Source organism: Rhynchophorus ferrugineus, unplaced genomic scaffold (assembly GCF_030347505.1).
Source record: "Rhynchophorus ferrugineus isolate W39M unplaced genomic scaffold, kcgeb_rfMv2 rfM14, whole genome shotgun sequence".
NCBI lineage: Eukaryota > Metazoa > Arthropoda > Insecta > Coleoptera > Curculionidae > Rhynchophorus > Rhynchophorus ferrugineus.
The window spans coordinates 563,883-586,608 of NW_027472593.1; the positions used below are offsets into that span (position 1 = coordinate 563,883).

Consider the following 22,726-nt stretch of genomic DNA (forward strand, 5'->3'; position numbering starts at 1 on the left):
AGGTTATTATTCTTGAACCCCACATTAAATGTTTTGCATTATAATCTCCTCCTGCTATAAATCTATTACCTAGCGTACTGAAGAATTCTTGAAATTGTTCTGCCTTGTTGTTATGTTTGGGTGGGCAATAAATCGCAGAAATTGTTAATGGTCCATGGGCTTCCTCTATGGTTATACTGGTGGCTTGCAGGTAGTCTTTGCGGAATTTTCTTTTTCGAAATGCTTTATATCATCTCGAATTATTATGGCTGTACCTCCATGTGCTTTATCATCAGGGTGATTTGTATGATAAAGCTTATATTTAGGAACTTTCAGATAATTCTTGTCCGTAAAGTGTGTTTCGGAAACCATCATAACGTCAATATTTTGTTCATTTACGAACATTTTTAGTTCCCTGGCGTGTTGTTGGAGCCCATTGGCATTCCAGACGGCGATTTTGTAGCTATTGGTTTCAGGCATTAGGCAAGTTTGCTTACGACGGTTGTGAGTAGACCAAGCATCGTACTCATTTGATCCATTAGTTTGGCCATCATATTTTCTAATCTTGAGATGTTGCTAGTTTCAGTAGGTTGAGATATTGTCTCTCGTTTTTGTGCTGAACCATTTTGAACTATTTGGGCATAAGTTATGTCTGGTTGACTTGTTCTGGTGGGTAGTGGTAGATTGGTAGTAGTGGATTGTTTTTGTTGATGCCTTTTTTCCCTTAAGGCAGGATAGAGTTTCTGCTGTAGTTGCTTGTGAACTGCGCAACCCTTGTAGTTCACTGGATGATTTCCGTTACAGTTAACACATTTCACTTTTTCATCGCGAACTTTACGAGTACAATCTCCTGTCTTATGTTCTCCTGCACATTTTACGCATCTATATGATTTGCGACAGTAAGTCTTTGTGTGCCCGTGCGCTTGACACCTTGTGAATTGTGGTATAATTCTTTTTATATGTGGTGGTTCGCATTTAATAATATTATTTTCCAATTTGGTGATTTCATACACCGCCTTATTATTTCCATTAGGTTTTATGTCTATATAAAACATAGGCAGAGGTTTTTTGTCGTGTGATGTCGTATATTGTGAATATTTACTACCTCGTGGCCTTTTTCAGCTAGTGCTACCTTGATGGTGTTAAAGTCCGTCCCGTGATGTAATCCTTTTAATACGAATTTAAATGTTCTCTCTATTTTGGCCTGAATGTATGGTATTGGGTGTTTCTTTCATCTAATTCTTTTATAAGAACTTTAAAGTGATCCGCTTCGAACAATTGGATTTTAATTGTTTCATAGCTCACTGTTTTAATTGTGTAGTTCGTAGTAATGGTTTTCAATAAGTCATGGATGTTTTTTATTATTCCTACCTTATAGACTGTTATTGGTGGTGGTTTGGGAACAATTTTTTCAGGGCTTGGTTGTATGTTCTCTTCAATTTTTTCCGACAGGTTGCTAAAACTGTTTTTTGTCTCTATCGGTTTCTGCTACCAATAGTCACCGATTCTTGTTTGTTTCCTCGCGATTTCTTCTTCTGGACTTCTCAATCGTTTTTTTGTTAATGACTGTAGTCCATTCTGATGGTGGAGTTTACGTTATTGCTGTTTGTTCTAATCTTATATCAAAGTGTGCAGGTGATTTGGTTGAATCGCTATGGTTTGCCATTTTTTAATTTTTAATATTTTATTTAATTTACTTCCAGAGGATAAAAAAATAAAATAAATACATTGTTTATTTCACGCACTTCATTTTTCACTTACGTTATTTTAGCACTAGTTTTTTACTATAAATACTATAAATGAATTTCAAAAGGACTGTTGTAAAATAAGATGAAATAATTTTAAACACTAATAAAAATGAGATGCAGTCCTTTTGTCTGGTCACGTAAACACGTATTCACTACACTTTAGGTCCACTGAGAGACGGATAGCCGCATCTGTTATGCGTTTTTAACACTCAATTAAATAACCGTAATAAAATACTGTTTTTTTTTAAAGAAAGGTATCTTTTTATAGCTTGGACCGTATTGAAAATACGTCTTCACCCTACGAAGGTTGGAACTGAACTCACTTCAACAAGCAGAACTTGAATGTCAAGAACTTCAGTTTATCTTCCGTAGTACGTGCAGCTGTGGAACCGAAGAATCCGCCCGATTCAGAAAAACTTGAAGAAGGCACGCAAATGTTCACTTTTATTTTGTGATTATCACTAAGGTCTGTGTCATTTGACTTCAGGTTTGAAACGTTTGGCTAAGTCTGATCTTATGGTACAATGTATCATTGACGAATCTAGCGAAAACATCATTGCCGGTGCTAGAGAGCTCCATTTAGAAATCTGTCTGAAGGCCTTGGAGGAGGATCATGCTAGAATTCAAGATACTTAATCTGACACAGTAGTACCCTTCGTGTAACTAATTGTGCTCTTGTTGTAGTAGATTGTTTTACGGGTGAGTAAATTCCTAAATAATTATTTGTATAATAAATTAAATAATTATGTATGTATTTATGGTGTTACTTAACTTTGTATTAATTTTACTAAAGAAACATGCATAATGCAATTCAATGCAGATGCAATAACGCATATCTAAATATATTTCTGTGGTAAAGACAATTTATTAAGAACTTCCGAATTAAAGTAGGAAACATTGTAGTGTCGTTACAATCTTTTAATTAATCGTGATGTCATCTCCAACCGCCCCAGGCAGACATTGGTTCTGCTAATGCTGCTAATTCGCTATAAATTATGGATAAATTTAGAAACAATTTTGTAATAATGAATTATTTCGGGTGTGTGTTCAAACGGAAACTATGTTACCTCAGGCTATCGACGAACGTATTAAGCCAATCTTGTTCATGAACAAGATGGACCATACCCATTTGAAATTGCAGTCGGGTGCTGAATAACCTTATCAAATTTTCTGACGTTTAACAATCTATGGGGTTAGGAATATTTCAACCCAAAAATAGGATAATGATAACAAAAGATCGTTTTGCATGTACATTTTGAATCCCATCTACAAAATTTTTGACTTTATTATGAACTGCAAGTAAACATATGTTTTATTATTAAAAAAAAATTAATTCTTCCACCACAATTAGGCCACTATATAGTTTACAAAATAACTTTTATGAAGTTATTAGGAAATAAATATATTGTAGGCAGTGGAAGAAAATTATAAGCCTAGGTATTAATCACTTTTATGTTACCTCTATCGATATATCCTAGTTAGTGACAAGCTATTATATCGAGAATGCATTATATATTTGTAATTCTTGTGTGTAACTAAAATATTTATTTTAGGAAAGAATAATATGAAGCCCTTCTCTTCACACTGCGCACTAACTTGAAATATGAAGACAAGGATAAGGATGAAAAGCAATTTAGGCGGACATGGTTACCTGTTGGTGAGTCTTTGCTTCAGATGACTGCCGTTCACTTACCATACCCAGTAACTGCTCTGAAATACAGAATGGAAATGTTATACGAAGGTCCACATGATGATGAAGCCGCTCTTGGTATGTGTCACCTATATGGATTTTTTAAACGTGTTAAATTTTAGTATTTATTTGTACATGATGATGTGTAGTCTACAACTCTAGGCTGACTCACTGTGAATGATTGTTATAAACTAAACAACAATTACCAATTTTTTATTATTTTTTTTAATATTTGCAAATGACTATACTTTGTTTTTCTGTTTATAGGTATTAAGAACAATGATCCTAACGGTCCTATGATGATGTGTCTAAAATGGTACCCACTTCTCATAAAGGTTTTTTCTACGATTTTGGTATTGTTTTTTCCGGTAAAGTAGCCACCGGCATGAAGGCCCCTATCCTGGGACCTAATTATGTGTCCTCAACAAAGAGTATTTATACGAGAAGATAATTCAGGGAGCCATCCTCATGATTGGTCGTTATATAGAAGCCATGGAAGATGTCCCATCTGGAATTATTTGCACTTTGTTCGGTGTGGATCAATTTTGTGTTAAGCCCGATACCATCGTCACATTCACAAACAAGCAGAACTTAAATGTCAAGAACTTCAGCTTATCTTCCGTAGTACGTGTAGCTGTGGAACCGAAAAATCCGGCCGATTCAGAAAAACCTGTAGAAGGTACGCAAATGTTCACTTTTATTGTATTATTATCACTAAGGTCTGTGTCATTTGACTTCAGGTTTGAAACGTTTGGCTAAGCCTGATCTTATGGTACAATGTGTCATTGACGAATCTAGCGAAAACATCATTGCCGGTGCTAGAGAGCTCCACTTAGAAATCTGTCTGAAGGCCTTGGATGAGGATCATGCTAGAATTCAAGTTACTTAATCCGACCCTGTAGTGCCCTTCGTGTAAATGATTGTGCTCTTGTTGTAATAGATTGTGTTACGGGTAGGTAAATTCCTAAATAATTATTTATATAATAAATTAAATAATTATGTATGTATTTTAGGTGTTACTTCACTTTTATTAATTTTACTAAACAAAAATTTTAAATAATGCATATATAAATATATTTCTGTGGTATAGACAACTTATTAAGAATTTCTGAATTAAAGTAGGAAACATCGAAAAAAGAATATTGTAGTGTCTTTACAAAATATTAATTAATCGTGATGTCATCTCCATCTGCCCTAGACCGACATTCGTTAATATTTGGTGGTACTGATGCTGCTAATTCGCTATAAATTATGAATAAAGTTAGAAATAATTTTGTAATAATTAATTATTTGCAGGTGTGTGTGTACAAACAGAAACTGTCTTACGTCAGGCTATCGACGAACGTTTTAAACCAATCTTGTTCATGAACAAGATGAACCCGTACTCTTTTGCAATTGCAGTTGGACCCTGAATAACTTTACCAAACTTTCTGATGTTAAACAGTCTAAGGGGTTAGAAATACTTCAACCCAAAAACAGGACAATGATAACAAAAGATCGTTTTGCATGTACTTCTTGAACTCCATCTACAAAATTTTTCACCTGATTATGAACAGCAAGTAAACATGTATTTTATTATTTAAAAAAAAATTAATTCTTCCAGCACAATTAGGCCACTATATAGTTTACAAAATAACTTTTATGAAGTTATTAGGAAATAAATATATTGTAGGCAGTGCATTGGAAGAAAATTATAAGCCTAGGTATTAATCACTTTCATGTTACCTCTATCTTTATATCCTATGGTGACAAGCTACTATATCGAGAATGCATTATATATTTGTAGTTCTTGGGTGTAACTAAAATTTTTATTTTAGTAAAGAAAAAACTGAAGCCTTTCTCTCCACACTGCACATTAACTTGAGATGTGAAAACAAGTATAAGGATGGAAAACAATTTAGTGGGACATGGTTACCTGCTGGTGGGACTTTGCTTCAGGTGATTGCCGTTCATTTACCAACCCCAGTGACTGCTCTGAAATACAGAATGGAAATGTTATACGAAAGTCCACATGATGATGAAGAAGCTCTTGGTATGTGTCACCTATATGGGATTTTAAAACGCGTTAAATTTTGGTATTAATTTGTACTCTCTCGGCTGATTCACTGTGAATGATTGATTACCAATTTTTTATTATTTTTTTAATATTTGCAAATGACTATATTTTGCTTTTTTTATTTGTGGGTATTAAGAACTGCGATCCTAACGGTCCTATGATTATGTGTCTAAAATGGTACCTACTTCTCATAAAGGTTATTTCTTCGATTTTGGTCCTGTTTTTTCCGGTAAAGTAGCCACCGGCATGAAGGGCCCTCTCTTGAGACCTAACTATGTGGCCTCAAGAAAGAGGATTTACACGAGAAGACAATTCAGGGAGCCATCCTCATGATTGGTCGTTACATAGAAGCCATGGAGGATGTCCCATCTGGAAATATTTGCACTTTGTTCGGTCTGAATCAATTTTTTATGAAGCCCTTCTCTCCACACTAACTTGAAATATGAAGACATGGATAAGGATGGAAAACTATTTAAGCGGACATGGTTACCTGTTAGTGAGACTTTGCTTCAGATGATTGACGTTCACTGGCCATTCCCAGTAACTGCTCAGATGTACAGAATAGAAATGTTATACGAAGGTCCACATGTATAGATGTTTAAAACGCGTGAAATTTTAGGTTTTATTTGTACATGACGATATGTAGTTCACAACTCTATGGTGATTCACTGTGAATGATTTGTATAAACTAATAACAATTACCAATTTTTTATTATTTTTTTAATATTTGCAAATGACTATATTTTGCTTTTTTTATTTTTAGTTATTAAGAACTGCGATCCTAGCGGTCCTATGATTATGTGTCTAAAATGGTACCTACTTCTCATAAAGGTTATTTCTTCGACTTTGGTCCTGTTTTTTTCCGGTAAAGTAGCCATCGGCATAAGGGGCCCTATCCTGGGACCTAACTATGTGGCCTCAAGAAAGAGGATTTACACGAGAAGACAATTCAGGGAGCCATCATCATGATTGGTCGTTACATAGAAGTCATGGAGGATGTCCTATCTGGAAATATTTGCACTTTGTTCGGTCTGAATCAATTTTTTTATGAAGCCCTTCTCTCCTCACTAACTTGAAATATGAAGACCAGGATAAGGATGGGAAACAATTTAAGCGGACATGGTTACCTGTTAGTGAGACTTTGCTTCAGAGGATTGATGTTCACTGGCCATCCCCAGTAACTGCTCAGAAGTACAGAATGGAAATGTTATTCGAAGGTCCACATGTATTTATGTTTAAAACGCGTGAAATTTTAGGTTTTATTTTTACATGACGATATGTAGTTTACAACTCTATGCTGATTCAGTGTGAATGATTGGTATAAACTGAGCAACAATTACCAATTTTTTATTATTTTTTTAGCATATGCAAATTACTATACTTCGCTTTTTATTTTTAGGTATTACGAACTGTGATCCTAACGGTCCTCTGACGATGTATGTGTCTAAAATGGTACCCACTTCTCATAAAGGTCGTTTCCACGCTTTTTTCCCTGTCTTTTCCTGTAAATTAGCGAAAGGCATGAAGGTCCATATCCTAAAACTGAAATATATGGCATCAAGAAAGAAGATTTAAACGAGCAGACAATACATGGAACCATCCTCATAAGGCGTCGTTATGTAGAAGTCATGGAAGATGTCCCATCTGGAAACATTTACAGGTTGTTCGGTGTGGATCAATTTTTGGTTAAGCCCGATACCATCACCACATTCACAAACAATCAGAATTTGAATATCAAGAAGTTCAGCTTATCTTCCGTAGTACGTGTAGCTGTGGAACCGAAGAATCCGGCCCGTTCGGAAAAATCTGTAGAAGGTACGGAAATATTCGCTTTTATTGTGTGACTATCACTAAGGTCTGTGTCATTTGACTTCAGGTTTGAAACGTTTGGCCAAGTCCGATCCTATGGTACAATGTGTCATTGAAGAATCTGGCGAATACATCATTACCGGTGCCGGAGAGTTCCACTTAGAAATCTGTCTGGAAGCCTTGGAGGGGGATCATGCTAGCATTCAAGTTAATTTATTCGACCCTACTGGACCTTACTGTACTACGTGTTACGGTATACTACTGTATCTTACCTTTAAACCGTCAGCGAAAAATCTGACCAAATGTGCCTGTCAAAGTCGCCAAACAAATACAACAGATATTGGACCAAGTATTTTAGCTTCCAGGCTTTTAAATATGTGACGTTTGGATATCTATCAACATGTAGTCTATAAGATGGAGTTTATAAGGCTCTGCAATATAAAAGCATCTCATCAGTGAATATAACATTGATTAAAAAGGATTGAAACGACATGCTAGCCAGCTAGTGGGATACTCATAAATTATTTAGACGAATATATAATTAGAGAATGATATATATTAGGTGAGTTAGTGTACAGTTCTTTTGGTTTAATTTTTAAATATTTCTTCCATATTCTGGAAGGACAAAGCAAGTCAAATTTTGAAGAAAAACTCAAAAATTCATATTACATTTTGACGATCCTGACAACTATTCAATTCAATTCTTTAAATTCTTTGGTCATACATTACTCTCTTAATATCTCCATTGTTTAAATTTCTGTATTATATGTTTTTAAGATATTTTAAAATATACACTAATATAAATTGTTAATAGTTAAATTATAAACATTTATACGTGAATAAATGCACTTAAACTTTGAAATATTTTAAGTTAGCAAACATTGTTTATCAAGTTCTTTTGTCAAAATATTTTATGTTTTCTTATCGATTACACATGTGGAAGATCAAAGAATAAATTAGAGATGATGAAAGAAAATCGATTGTAACTTCCGACGTATCGATCGTTACATAAATTATTCCATAAATATTATAAAACCTTTTAATTATTTTTAATAAATTATTAAATTTGGTACTTAACTTTAAAAGATTAGCTTCTCTACACTAATTAAAATAAAATATTTATTAAAAAATTCGATACTTTAATGTACATTTTACAATCTTTAAATAATATTTATTATTATTATTATAATTTAGACATAGCATTTCATTATAATGATGACTGTGGTGCAGAAACATCTACTAGAGGATAGAAACACCACTTAAAATCTGGCATTCGAGGGCAAAATGACGGCAAATCGACTGCTACGTTGTCGATATTTTAAATTATTATTTACATATAGGGAAAATAGTTTAGTGGAGGATTTACAGATTTGCCGCTAGCTGCATATTGAAATTTTGCAGTTAGTCTTAAGTCTGCAATACGTTAACCTAATTCACAAACATACTAAATAATTTTTTCTGTTAATTAGATTTTGCAAATACTAAAATATCGCAATATAATATAGTTTTAAGCAATATAAATAAATATAGTTTTGCATAGTACTAGGATTTGTATTAAGAGTTTCAGTCTCGTTTTCCTCATTTTTCCGCTTTCTAACATTTAAACTTTTAGGGCGCTTCGATTTCATTTGGATTATTTTATCATATTTCACAGAAAAAAAAATAGGTTTAGTGCAACCAGCAGCAAAAAGAACATAAATGAATAAATGGAACTAAAATGTATTAAGGCAAATAATCTAAATTTGCCTACAATATAACGATTACTGTGTGACTATAACTAAAATAATTTTAAAAATAGTTTAATAATATTTTTCTTTGTATTTCGAGATTTTGATTGTTTATGATCTGTGATCGGTGGTTAATTGAAATATTACTCCAAAAATATAAGGTCTAAAAGGATTAGTTTTCCAAAGAATTGACAATGATCGTATTTCAATTGTTTAGTATTTCATCGAAATTTTAATCAAATTCAGAATATCAAAAAGATTTATATATATTTTTTTTAATTCACTTTCATTTCTTGATATACGAAATCTGCTATGGATTTCATTTTCTTAGTTGGTCATGTATTTTCGGCACTACCCCAATTGTAGAATTCCATGGCGATATTCTAATATTATCTAATCAAATAACTTTTAAATTTGATTTTTAATTTCTTGTTTTAGGTTATAACAGCACCCATAGATTTAGCTATTGTGGGATTTTCAGAATTTGTTTTTATGTGATATTTTATTTTACAACTGAAAGTCAAAGGTTCATCCTTATCCAAAACAATGTCAAAACATATATACGTACATATTTAATTTTATTTTGTAAATCAAAATTTAAATATTTTGTTAAAAATTTGTTTCACGTAATTTGCTTCTTTGCATCTGTTGAATTGGATGAATATTTGGATGAGGATTGTCTTTGATTGAAAATAGTTGATAGCTTTCTCCGCTTATAGGCCATGAGAATTCAAAACCGGAAAAACATTCACTAGAAAATATAAATCCAAAATACCATCAAAAGGAGATTTTTTGAAAACATATTAAGAGATTTATGCTGTGAGAGTGTGTAACATAGGTTACATTTATTCCAAGTATATTAAATTTTTCTATTTCATTTTTACTATAAAAAAAGAATAATTCAAAATAAAGAAGCTCCCGAATCCACAAATTATTTTAATAGCGACTGATTACTTATATGAAAGATCGTAATGCCTTCTAGGGATATTCGTTTACCATGAAGCTTTGGGGGTAAAAATTCGATCTAGCTCTATTGCAATTTCGTCGTTTTTATCAATATTTTCTTCATTAAAAGAAGCGTTGGGACCAATTTTAATTTTAAAAGTTTAATAACAATTTTCGGAATTATGTCTAATTGTATTGTAGGTTCTACATTTAGAATATTTAAGTTTCAAGCGACAAACACGTTAATTATACTAGCTCCATTATCAAAATATAAAGTATAGCCAGTTTGAGTTGGATTTATTAAATAATATTTCATATTATTGTACTAATTTGATGTATTATTCACTTTTATTTAATAAAAGAATTTGATAAACTTACAATTCACCTATTGTCTAAGACTTGCAGACGTTTCTTCGTCAGAACAACGATTTAGTCAAAACAATCAATATATCAGATCTGACAAAAGGCTTGTCGGTGATAACCCCAAGTTGTCGTTATTGTGGAATATATGTAATTTTTTCTATATATGTAGGGAACGACACTTGATCCATCTGTCTGACGGAGCCGTATCTACCTATTAACCAGCCTTTGTAGGATTGATGTTAATATAAATTTCTGTGGCAACTTCCATTGGATAAATCTGATTTACAGTAACATCGGCCTTATGAACAGGATTTGTATCTATTGCAGATTCTATAACTCTCGGTTGGAATACGTTATACGTTCTTGCATTATAAGACTAAACGGGTCTCTGCTAGTAAATGTGTTAGTAGGATTGGATTTGTTTGTTTTTTCCAGATTTGTCGCATCTAGTGCTAACAATACTGGAGTGTGATCAAATGATACTTCGCAAAATCTCTCGATTTGTATTTAATTTGAAGAGATGCCTTTCGAAATGTAAAAGTCCAGTAGGTCTGATAATTTTTACCGCCCCAGTAAGTGAGTTTGCGCCCAGAGTAATAATTACATGTAGTTATATTTATTGCTGCGAATAGTTCGCTGGGTTTTCCAGGTATTATTAATCGTGAACCTCAGGCTGTACGTTTAACATTTTTTTATTATTTAGTTATTATATTGTTACTAGTCGTTTCCGTCTAACCTACGATTTGTCTTTATAATAACTTAAATCTAGGTATATAACTAGGAGGACCCATTGGCCCTATCTCAGTCTCTGGTGAAATAATGTTTATACGTGTCACTGCTGAATTTTTTAATATATGCACCTCACTACACAACGCTACACAAGATCAGGTGATTTGATTTTTTTGAGTCTGTGTCGTGTTCTGGTGGTATCCAATAGTTACAATATTTCAATATTCGTATGAGAATGGAATCTTTCCTCATGCTCCCTTGCAATTCTCTTGATTTATTGACTGACTGTGGGTATCTGAAGGTCTCGATGTATGTAACAAGTCCTATAGTATTTGGGTGCACCCACAATACCTCTCAGGATTTTGTTCTGAAAAACTTATTTGATTTATGTTACTCTTTGCAGAACATCCCCATTATTGAACTCCGTATGTCCATATATGTTTTAGTATTTGCTTATATAATAGCAATTTATTATATACTGTTAATTGTGATTTTCATCCAATTAGCCAGTAGATTTTCCTATTTTTCAGCTCCAGTTCGTTTCTTTTCTACTTTATATGTTCTTTCCAGCGAAGTTTTGCATCGAGATTCATTCGAAGATGTTTAGCGTTGTTACTATATGGAAAGATAGTGTTATTTAATATTATTGGTGCTTGTACGGTCTGTTTATATTATGAACTGCACATGTCCAATTATTTAAATTGTCACTTGCCTGTTGTAATTTTCGTGAGGCTTCTTCAGTATCTTATCGAAGGCTTGTGTTACATCTAAAAATATAGCTGAGCATACTTTTTTACTTTCGTTGGCTTTTTCAATAACATCTGTTATTCTGTGGACCTGATCAATTGTTGAGTGCTTGTTAAAAACCCAAACTGGTGTGTTGGTATTAGGCTTTTTTTCTTTATATGATTGGTTTTATTCTTTTCAACATGAGTTTTTCAAAAACCTTAGATATTACTGGGAGCAGTGATATAGGTCTAATTTCCACATAGGACTCTTATAGACGAACGGTGTAGACATGAACGCTTTAAATATTTTGGGACTTTCCAGATTGAGTAATCAGTTTCTTTATCATGTGTAAAATTTCTCAGATAATCATTTATGGTTTTGTTTTTTATTTCCAGTATTTCCCTTTTCACTCTTTGGGTTATATTGTTTAAACTATTTTTATTTTCAGGTGTTCTGTTTTGTTGCTAGTTTTTTCGTAATTTGCGTTTTTCAGCTACCATTTCCTTAGCTTCTTTTGGATAATTAATTCCTTTAGTTGTACTATTAATTTGTGGAGTATTATTCCAAGCAGCTTGTTGAATATCAACTACGAATTTCTCTGCTTCAAAATTTAATTGTTCAATTGTCTTGAGGGGTATATTTAGTTAAATTCGTTTGTTCGATTGTTCAGCAAATCGTTCCCAGTCTGTTCTCTTGATTGTTAATGTTGGGTTTCTTTCTTGTCATATTATATCTTCGCTCAACGTCAGAATCACTGGCGTATGATCTGAACTTAGCTCAAAATTTTCTTCGATCTTTTTATAGTTGGCTGTTATGTTTCTTACTATGAAGAAATCTAACAGGTCTGGGGTTTTCTCTTGATCAGTCGGCTAATAAGTTGGTTTTCCAGTTGACATGTAACTACATCTTAGTTCAGCAGCTGCTTGATGCCGTTCATTGCTTTTAGTTGATGTCATTCTGGGTCCCCATCTAGTAAAAAGCTTCGTATTTGCTAAGGGGATAACAATTTACTCGAAGGCACTGATAAACTTCTGGTGAAAATTTATTCATCGTGGAGAAAATTCTCTCATTTATAATTCGAACGGAGACATATTTTAAATTACTCACTATGATGTAAGGAATGTGTTGAGATTCGATACTGCTAATCTAGTTCTGCTAATCTATCGGTATTACTTACTGAAGCTGTCGGTACACCATGCTGGTTTGATTCAATATTTTTACTGTGTTCGTCTTTAGAATTATTTCTGATTATTCTAATATATCTTTGGCTATTTGGCGACGATTTAATTATATCAATTTTATTATCTGGATTGTTATTTATCGACATTTTTACTTTTCATTTGAATTTAATCTCTTATTATTTATTAATATACCTTATATTATTGTTGATGATCTTTATGTTCGTATCAGAATCTTAAACGACAAAGTGTTTTTGCGAGTGAAGAAATTCTCGCTTGAAGTTTACAACTTGTTTTACGTGAAATATAGTCGAAAGAAAATAGTAGAAGCAGATCTGTTCAATATGATTAACATTGCACGTGAGGAAACTTTCGGAAACAGATTTCTAGAGGGTAGTGATTATAAAATGCAGTTGAATGATTTTTTAGGGCTGTAATATTTTTTAAAATTTTGCGAATATATTTTGTACGATTTAACAAGGAACATGTACCAAACTTTTCCTAAAAATACGTGGGGCTTTTTACAGATAACTGCTAATTGTCACATTCCATTTGTAGTGAGAAACAAAGAACTTTATGCACCCTTGTTTTACGTTGAAGGAGATTGTTCCTTTTTGGAAGACAAAATTATAGTTTATACCAAGTGGGAAATGTCCTACTTTAAATTATTAGTCAGACTTCAAAATATTCAAATCCAATTAGGCAAACATGAATTGTGCCTAATGGTTAAAATTGATGATTTATTACCCTTCGTTGAAACCAAACAAGTAAATATTAAAATTGTATTTTAACGCAGTTTAGTAACATTTAAAAAACTAGTTTACAGTGTTTATGTATTAATGTAATATACAGATTAATAATTAATAAGAGTTTAATTTAACAAACTAAATTCATTTTATAATTTATTGTATCATTTAATAATAATAAATTGAATATAATTTAATATTAGCGTTGGGAACAATCGACTCAAAACAGTCGATAATCGCAAAACAGCCGAAATAGTCGATAGTCAAAAAACTATATAAACTGGCGACCGAAAATAATAATTACCAGTTTCAAATGCACATTATATTATTGTTCAAATGCATGTTCACAAATTTATGTTTTTGATTGTTTAAAAATCGTGATTGTCCTAGACAAGAGTGTAAAATCAAGAAAACAACAAGGAAAATCCCAGTCACGCCAGTAAGCAGGCTGGGTAAGACCGGATGTGTTCTGGGATGATTTCTAAAGTTGGTCATTCGCCAGTCGGTACGCTTAATACTGAGGACCGTGGTTTGATGCCCACGCCAAACTGTAGTATCAGTTCAGATAAACCCATAGTTTGTAATAGAAACATTGACATCGAAATAGTCGATAGTGAAAAAACTATATAAACTAGCGACTGAAAATAATAATTACCATTTTCAAATGCACATTATATTAGAGTTCAAATGCACGGTTCGAATGTTTTTATCAATTCGTGATGTCAGACGAAGATGTACGACCCCTTTCCTGTATAAATTTTTGGAGAGGAAAGGACGGATATAATTGCTTGGAGCAATTAATTTTATTTATGCTAATATTTTCTAACGGTAGTATAAACGAGACGGAGATGTACATATTCCTTAACGTACTTTACAATAGAAAACTTAGAAACTTACTTTAAAATAGAAAAGGAGAAAAGTAATTACTGAATATTATTAACTCGCAATTAATTCATTAATTATTCATTAGTTAATTTCATTTTAAACGAAGCAGAATTACTTTTATATTTGAATGTTCTCTGGATCTGTGAGAAGGTGATTCTGTGAACACGTACATTCACCTACTCGACAGATATTAATAGAGACTAAAGCCATCATGTTTAAAAGAAAACATCGAAAGTATTAAATATTAGAAAAATATAAACTTGGAAGACAAAATCAATTCTTGGATGATTTTCAAGAAAGACAATTTGGAAGGCATTCAGTTTTGTTTAGCTAAGGTATTTATCGATTAATATCGTGAAGAATGTATGCGGAGATCATTAAGATGATTGACGATGATAAGTGTATTATGCTATCGCTAATATTATCCACCAAAACTCGCTGGAAAGCTGAAATTTTTAAATACACCAGATCTCATTTTAAAAAATAATAAAATATAATAGAGCGTAGAGTGTCCACAGATCAATTGATTAACTTCAGTTAATATACGATTGGTTAATAAGACAGATAAACGAGTAACATTGATTGATGTTTCCACGCGGAAAATAAACATCCAAGTTCTTGCATCAAGCAAGCAGTGGCAAAGGAAAATGAGCAGGCTCTGTACCAACATCTATCAAAACCATGCAAAAAGCATCTTTGTTAGTAACAACCTTTACATAATACTAAATCGAAAACCTGAAAAGAAAACTGGAAGAGAAGAAAGAATTTTGATATTTGTATCATTTTGATACTTATATTATCAGGTATATGTAAATGTTTCATTTAGAAATAGTGAAAAAATCAACAATCAAATCAATAAAAATAAAACGAATACGTAACAATTGGATTCCTATAGACGAACTTCGATTATGTCGAAGTAATCTACTTTCAAATATTAATTATTTCCTTAGAAGATATCCTGCTTAGTTGATCAGTGTCATCAACTAAGCGGTTTCTGGTTTTACTGTGTTACATGTCCGCCATTAAATGTAAAAACTTACATAATAAATAAACATTAACTGTAAATGTTGTATATTATATAAAATTAATTATATATGCTTATTTCAAACATATTTAGTTACAACAGTATACATACCATCTATCTACAAAGACGGTTGGTATCAAGTAATCGGCCATTTTGATATTGTTTTAATCGTCAAGTTAATTACTTGCTTCTTGCCGGGTTTTTCACACCATTTGTGATTTCGGAAATAGTTATAATGTCATCTAATACAGGAGGTAACAATTTAGGACAAGTACTAATATTGGAGATGGTATCTAACGAACCATCTCTAGGAAACGTTAGAGATTTACCGGCTGGTACTACTACGCAAGTGCAGGAAGAGGTGCTAACGCCTGTTACTTATACCTACGGATGGATTACCGTCGAATCATCTAATATGATGATATTTATGTTAGTGTCAGAATATTAAACGACAAAGTGCTCTCAAGAATGAAGAGATTCTCAGTTGAAGTGTATAACTTATTTTATATGCAGTGTAGTGTTATGAGTAAAGTGGAAGTAGATCTGTTCAATATGATTAACATTGCACATGGTGATTCTTTTGGAAGCAGTTTTCGAGAGGGCCGTGAATACAAAATGCAGTTGTTTGAATTTTTAAGATTGTATTGTTTTTTAAAATTTTGTGAATATGTTTTGTACAATCTTATAAAACAAATGTACAAACAATTTCCTAAAGAGATATGCGGCTTTTTACAGATAACTGCTAAGTATCACGTACCATTTATAGTGAGAGACAATGAAAGTTACACGCCTTTGTTTTACTTTGAAGGAGATTTTTCCTTTTTGGGAGACAAAATTATAGTGTGCACTAATTGGGAAATGGCCTATTTTAAATTGTTATTCAAGCTTCAGAAACTTAAAATCAAATTTGGAAAATATGACTTGTGTCGAATGATTAAAGTTGATGATTTGTTACCTTTCGTTGGGGAGGTTGGTGACACAAAATTAATATGGCCATTATCCGATATGGTCTGGATGAAGCCAGATAATGACTGAAAATCAAATATTTATTCTTCAACAATAATTAATATTGATATTATTTTCAAATTTCTATATGTTAGTTTATGTTTGAGAACTTTCCCTACATATATTGTTGCAGCATACTTTATAATTCTAGTTAAAGTATTGCAATCATGTTTAAACACATTAATAGTTAATAAAAGTTTGATTTAAGGAAATATACTTGTTTTAATTTTTATTGTGCCATTTAATAATAATGAATTGAATATATTATTTGTATATAGTTTAAAAGTTGTTTTAAATAACATTAATTGATAGTGTTTATAGTTATTTAAAATTAGACATTTAAACCTCTCTATTTCGATTAATATTTTTTTTCCATTGTTCATTTTAAATTTACTATTCATACATTTAGCCTATTTTTTAGTATGTGTCTTTTTTGCCTGTTGTAACTATGGTATCTGTATGATTATGTCCCCAAATAATAGTCCGCTAACTGTTTCTTGTACAATATTTTTTATGTATGCCAAACTATATCGAAGGTCCATCTAAGAATATAACTGAGCTTATTTTTTATCCTCGAAAACTCTGAATCTATTTACCTGGTATATTGTTGAATATTTGTTCATATAATCAAACTGACGAATGAAGGAATATATTTCTTTTTTGTATAAATGGTTTTAGTATTTTCAAAAAGAGTTTATCAAATACCTTAGCTATTTTAGTTCATTTTGTAGTTTTCCTTATGCTGCTTCAAATACAAAATAATTGAAATAAAATGGTATACACTCTGATGACGATGTATTGTCGTCGAACTGATATCAAAATCGCCACTTTTAAGTCATTGCAGCCTATACCAACAATTGGAATATCACGAAGCAGCATGACAACAAATTTTTAAAAGTGTTTCATGGGCTTCGGTAACTGATTTCTTCGGTAGTAAAAGCAACGAATATCGAAAATACATTTCTGAGAAGTAAATTATTAGCGTTTCCATACACCAAATAACTTAATAATCATAAGAGAATGCCCTTTATAATTAGCTGAGATTCTTTATATCGATACAATGCATATCGTACTCCTCTACGGATCTAATGTCTACTTCAAGTTTGTTACACCCAACCAGGTCAAACGGCTTCAAGTTTTCCAAAATAAGCTCCTCAGGAGAATATTAAACGCTCCATGGTTTGTCAGAAATAATCAAATTCATAGGGAAACTGACACTCCAGAAATCAAGCACTTCATATCTCAATCATTCGACAAACAACAACTCAGCTCAAGTTCTTCTGTAAACGCGCTTGTTAGCGAGCTGGTCGACATGCTGGGAGCTTAGCACCGCGTCACCGCTAAGCTCTCCCCCTTTTCCAGGCTGAAACGACCTCATCCGTCGCTACAGTCATAACTTTTGCCCCCATACAACAGTACCCAGTTGTGTGTTAACTCAGGTTCGCGAATCAATAGAATCGCCGGGCCCTCGTGCCCAATAACGGCTACCCGGTCAGCGGGTGCCATATCCCAAATTTAATGCAGTAGCAGTAGTGATCCACAGGGGTCAACTGTGAGGCGGTTTCGGTTTAGTGTATTGGTAAGCCCAGAGGCAGTTCCACATAACCCGGTTCAACTTGTCACTCCAGGGCAAGTCTCCGCGACCAGGTATGCGTCATGCATTCCACCGCCTGGTTTTTAGGCCAGAACAAAAAAAATCCAGCAATAAATATCGCTGATTACGCAAATACACGCAAGCTCCTTGTAAATTGTATGACAATTTATCCACTAAGGATGGAGGTTATTGTTCAGTGGACATTTTAGTGCGTAAAATGGATTTAGTTCGTGGGTTACCTCTAAACTGACAAAACAACAAACTATAAATATTATTCACATGTTTGTAATGAAACAATTCCTGAATAAAGATTTAATTTGCAGGTTCGCGAATCAATAGAATCGCCGGGCCCTCGTGCCCAATAACGGCTGCCCGATCAGCGGGTGCCATATCCCAAATTTAATGCAGTAGCAGTAGTGATCCACAGGGGTCAACTGTGAGGCGGTTTCGGTTTAGTGTATTGGTAAGCCCAGAGGCAGTTCCACATAACCCGGTTCAACTTGTCACTCCAGGGCAAGTCTCCGCGACCAGGTATGCGTCACGCATTCCACCGCCTGGTTTTTAGGCCAGAACAAAAAAAAAATTCCAGCAATAAATATCGCTGATTACGCAAATACACGCAAGCTCCTTGTAAATTGTATGACAATTTATCCACTAAGGATGGAGGTTATTGTTCAGTGGACATTTTAGTGCGTAAAATGGATTTAGTTCGTGGGTTACCTCTAAACTGACAAAACAACAAACTATAAATATTATTCACATGTTTGTAATGAAACAATTCCTGAATAAAGATTTAATTTGCAGGTTAAAAAATACTTTTATTAAATGAGAGATAATTAGTTGCCATTGAGAGATATTTTATTCAACATCCGGAAAACCATTATTAGTATGTAATTTTTTATGTTTACGCATTTTTTGAACAACATGTAGATAGTACAAACCATAATGAGAGTTTGAAAGTAATGTCTGAAATTAAATTGTCATCACTATGGTTATATATTATAAAGCAACATCCCATGCTGCATTTGTCCATTCGTGATAAACTCAAAATCGACTAAACAGAGTTTTATGCGGTTTCGGAAAATTATGCGGAGAAAGACCCGGGTGTGTATTATCTTGAGGTTTTAAAAATATCGATTGAAATACGAGGATGAACCAATAAGTACTTAGCCAAAAAAAGAAAAACAAGAATTTTGGAAAAGTGTTGATTTATTTCTCAACAGTCTCCTTTAAGCTCAATATACTTGACTCAGCGATGCTTCAACTTTTTTACCCGACCTTCATTTTAACCCGTTGGAAAATTACAGTTTTTCGAGGACTGCAAAATAGGCGGGCGATGATCTCGTTTGAATCAATTTTCTACCTGGCGAGTGACTTTCCCTCTCTTTTTTCTCTCTAGATTTTTTACACAAAAAATATTTTTTTTTATTACTCTTCGTGAGTCCACAATCTGCCCTATTGGCAATAAGTATTTCTTCTATTTATATTATATATACATGGCATGTAGAAAATCACTTCATTAAGCAATCTTCTGTATAAAATATTATCTTAATTAATTAGTCTTATTCTAATGCTTATTCTAAACTCTACATATGTCCAGTAATCAGATCAAGTGGTGTTAAACGTTTTAGTCTACGCACTTCACTATCACGTCGCATATTTAGCTGATTAGCGAGTACATTGGGATGCACTGACACTCTTTCGAAATACTTCACACAAACACGTTGGATTACACTCGTTATAGGTTCTAGAGCAATATCGCGTTGTATAACTTTATTTGAAATATAGTACGGAGCATCAACAATGGCACGCAACACCTTATTTTGGAACCGTTGAATGATGGTTATATTAGATTTGCTAGCGGTACCCCATAGTTGAATTCCATATGTCCAAATGGGCTTGAGTATTGACTCATACAGCAATACCTTATTATCTAATGATAACTTGGATTTGCGCCCAATGAGCCAATACATTTGATATAATTTTAGTCCTAGTTGTTTCCGTTTAGAGAGTATGTGCTTCTTCCAGGTTAGGCGTCGATCTAAATGCATACCAAGATATTTAACATGCTCTGCTTGGGGGGGTTGACGATGATTGATATTTACTGGTGGACATGTTCTTCTACGCAGGGTAAACGTTATATGCGTGGATTTTGATTCATTGGCTTTAATGCGCCATATCTTCAACCATAATTGTATTTGCTCCAGGTGGGTTTGTAGGTTTATTGATGCTGTGACTGGATCTTCATGGGATGCTAAGATTACTGTATCGTCTGCATATGTTGCCACAGTAGTTATTTTTGTGGTGGGCAGATCAGCCGTATACAGAAGATGCAGTACTGGACCCAGTACACTACCTTGCGGAACTCCTGAATATATGGGATTTAATTCGGTATGTTTATCGCCTTGATTTACAATAAAATGTCTGTCAGTGAGATACGATTTTAGTAGCTGATAGTCCGGATGAGGGAGAAGTTTCTTTAGTTTAACCTGCAAGCCCGTATGCCATACTTTGTCAAAAGCCTGAGATAGGTCTAGGAAAGCAGCCGAACAATATCTTTTGGCATTTAGGTCAGCGTTTATTTGGTTTACAAGTCTATGCACTTGTTCTATGGTCCCATGCTTATTGCGAAAGCCAAACTGATGTTCTGGAATAATTTTTCTTTTTTCTATTATATAGTTTAGTTTTTTTATGTATAATTTCTCGAAAACTTTCGAGATTATTGGTATAAACTTATAGGTCGGTAGGAGGTCACATCTTCTGGTATTTTTCCTGGTTTAAGTATCATTAATATTTTAGCTACTTTCCAGATACCAGGGAAGTAATTAATTCGTAGCATAGCATTAAATATATATGTTAATAGTTTTATAGCCTTTTCTGATAGTTCTTTTAAAATTTTGCCAGTAATTAAGTCATAACCAGTAGCTTTTTTAATATTAATCTCTTTCATTATTGTATGTTTAACTTTTTTGACCGTTAATTTCTCGTGCGGTAAATCCATTTGAAATGGCGAATCTAGAAAGCTAGTAATTTTATTTTCGTCATCTTTATGTAGCTGAGACTGGAAAGGTTTAAAAACATTTTTTAAGTGTTTTGAGAAAATGTCGGCCTTCTCTTTATTGCTTCTCGCCCAATTATTTTCGCTTGTTTTAATAGGTGGGTTATGCTGCTGGGATCTCCTAAGCTTTTTTGTTGCTTTCCACAACGAATAGTCTGTAGCCTCAGTTGATGTCAAGTTTTCTAGGTATTCTTGAATGCCTTGGTTCTGTTCGATTTGGATTAGATCTCTCAGCTCTTTTATGGCCCTATTAAATTTTCTTTTATTCTCTTCAGTCCTTTGCTGTTGCCAATTTCGTCGTAACTTTCTTTTTTCTGCTATCTTTTTCTGTATTGTACATGATATATGTGTATTTTTTCTTGGAAATGTTTCACTGTTGGGAGTCGCGGAATATGCTGCCTCCTGTATGTTTTTGTAAGATTTATTGCTGCTATTTTTATATCCATTTTAGTTTGTAACGGTAAGTTTAGAGAGATATTTTGGTCTAAGTTTTCTCTAAATGAGGGCCAGTTAGTTCTATTATTGCACAGAGAAGGGGGTTTATCTTTGATGGTAATTTTTGAAGAAATTGTTATTATTATTGGTGAATGATCAGAAGACAGGTCGAAACATGATTCTGCCTGACACTTTTTTGGATCAATATTTTTTGTAATACAGAAATCTATTGTATCTGGTTTTTTATTTCTGTCTGAAGGCCAATATGTTGGTTCACCAGTAGAGATATGTTGTAAGTTATCTTTCCTTATGGCTTTGAGCAGTTCTCTACCTTTTGAGGTTATTATTCTTGAACCCCACATTAAATGTTTTGCATTATAATCTCCTCCTGCTATAAATCTATTACCTAGCGTACTGAAGAATTCTTGAAATTGTTCTGCCTTGTTGTTATGTTTGGGTGGGCAATAAATCGCAGAAATTGTTAATGGTCCATGGGCTTCCTCTATGGTTATACTGGTGGCTTGCAGGTAGTCTTTGCGGAATTTTTCTTTTTCGAAATGCTTTATATCATCTCGAATTATTATGGCTGTACCTCCATGTGCTTTATCATCAGGGTGATTTGTATGATAAAGCTTATATTTAGGAACTTTCAAATAATTTTTGTCCGTAAAGTGTGTTTCGGAAACCATCATAACGTCAATATTTTGTTCAATTACGAACATTTTTAGTTCCCTGGCGTGTTGTTGGAGCCCATTGGCATTCCAGACGGCGATTTTGTAGCTATTGGTTTCAGGCATTAGGCAAGTTTGCTTACGACGGTTGTGAGTAGACCAAGCATCGTACTCATTTGATCCATTAGTTTGGCCATCATATTTTCTAATCTTGAGATGTTGCTAGTTTCAGTAGGTTGAGATATTGTCTCTCGTTTTTGTGCTGAACCATTTTCAACTATTTGGGCATAAGTTATGTCTGGTTGACTTGTTCTGGTTGGTAGTGGTAGATTGGTTGTAGTGGATTGTTTTGTTG

The 22,726-nt window shown here is 33.3% G+C and overlaps 2 pseudogenes across 2 annotated transcripts in view; both read left to right on the top strand.

The window, feature by feature from the left end:
* Nucleotides 1–3,290: 3,290 nt before the first annotated feature.
* On the top strand, nucleotides 3,291–4,333 carry LOC143205753 (eukaryotic translation elongation factor 2 pseudogene; annotated as a pseudogene). The gene is made up of 3 exons (XR_013007888.1): nucleotides 3,291–3,495; nucleotides 3,685–4,096; nucleotides 4,158–4,333. The product of XR_013007888.1 is annotated as a eukaryotic translation elongation factor 2 pseudogene (transcript).
* LOC143205649 (eukaryotic translation elongation factor 2-like) overlaps nucleotides 4,326–22,726 on the top strand; it is a 497,146-nt pseudogene continuing 478,745 nt past the window's right edge. The window contains exons 1-5 of the transcript XR_013007835.1: nucleotides 4,326–4,369; nucleotides 4,431–4,976; nucleotides 5,235–5,449; nucleotides 6,873–7,288; nucleotides 7,350–7,844. The product of XR_013007835.1 is annotated as a eukaryotic translation elongation factor 2-like (transcript). The remainder of the gene's footprint in view (nucleotides 4,370–4,430; nucleotides 4,977–5,234; nucleotides 5,450–6,872; nucleotides 7,289–7,349; nucleotides 7,845–22,726) is intronic.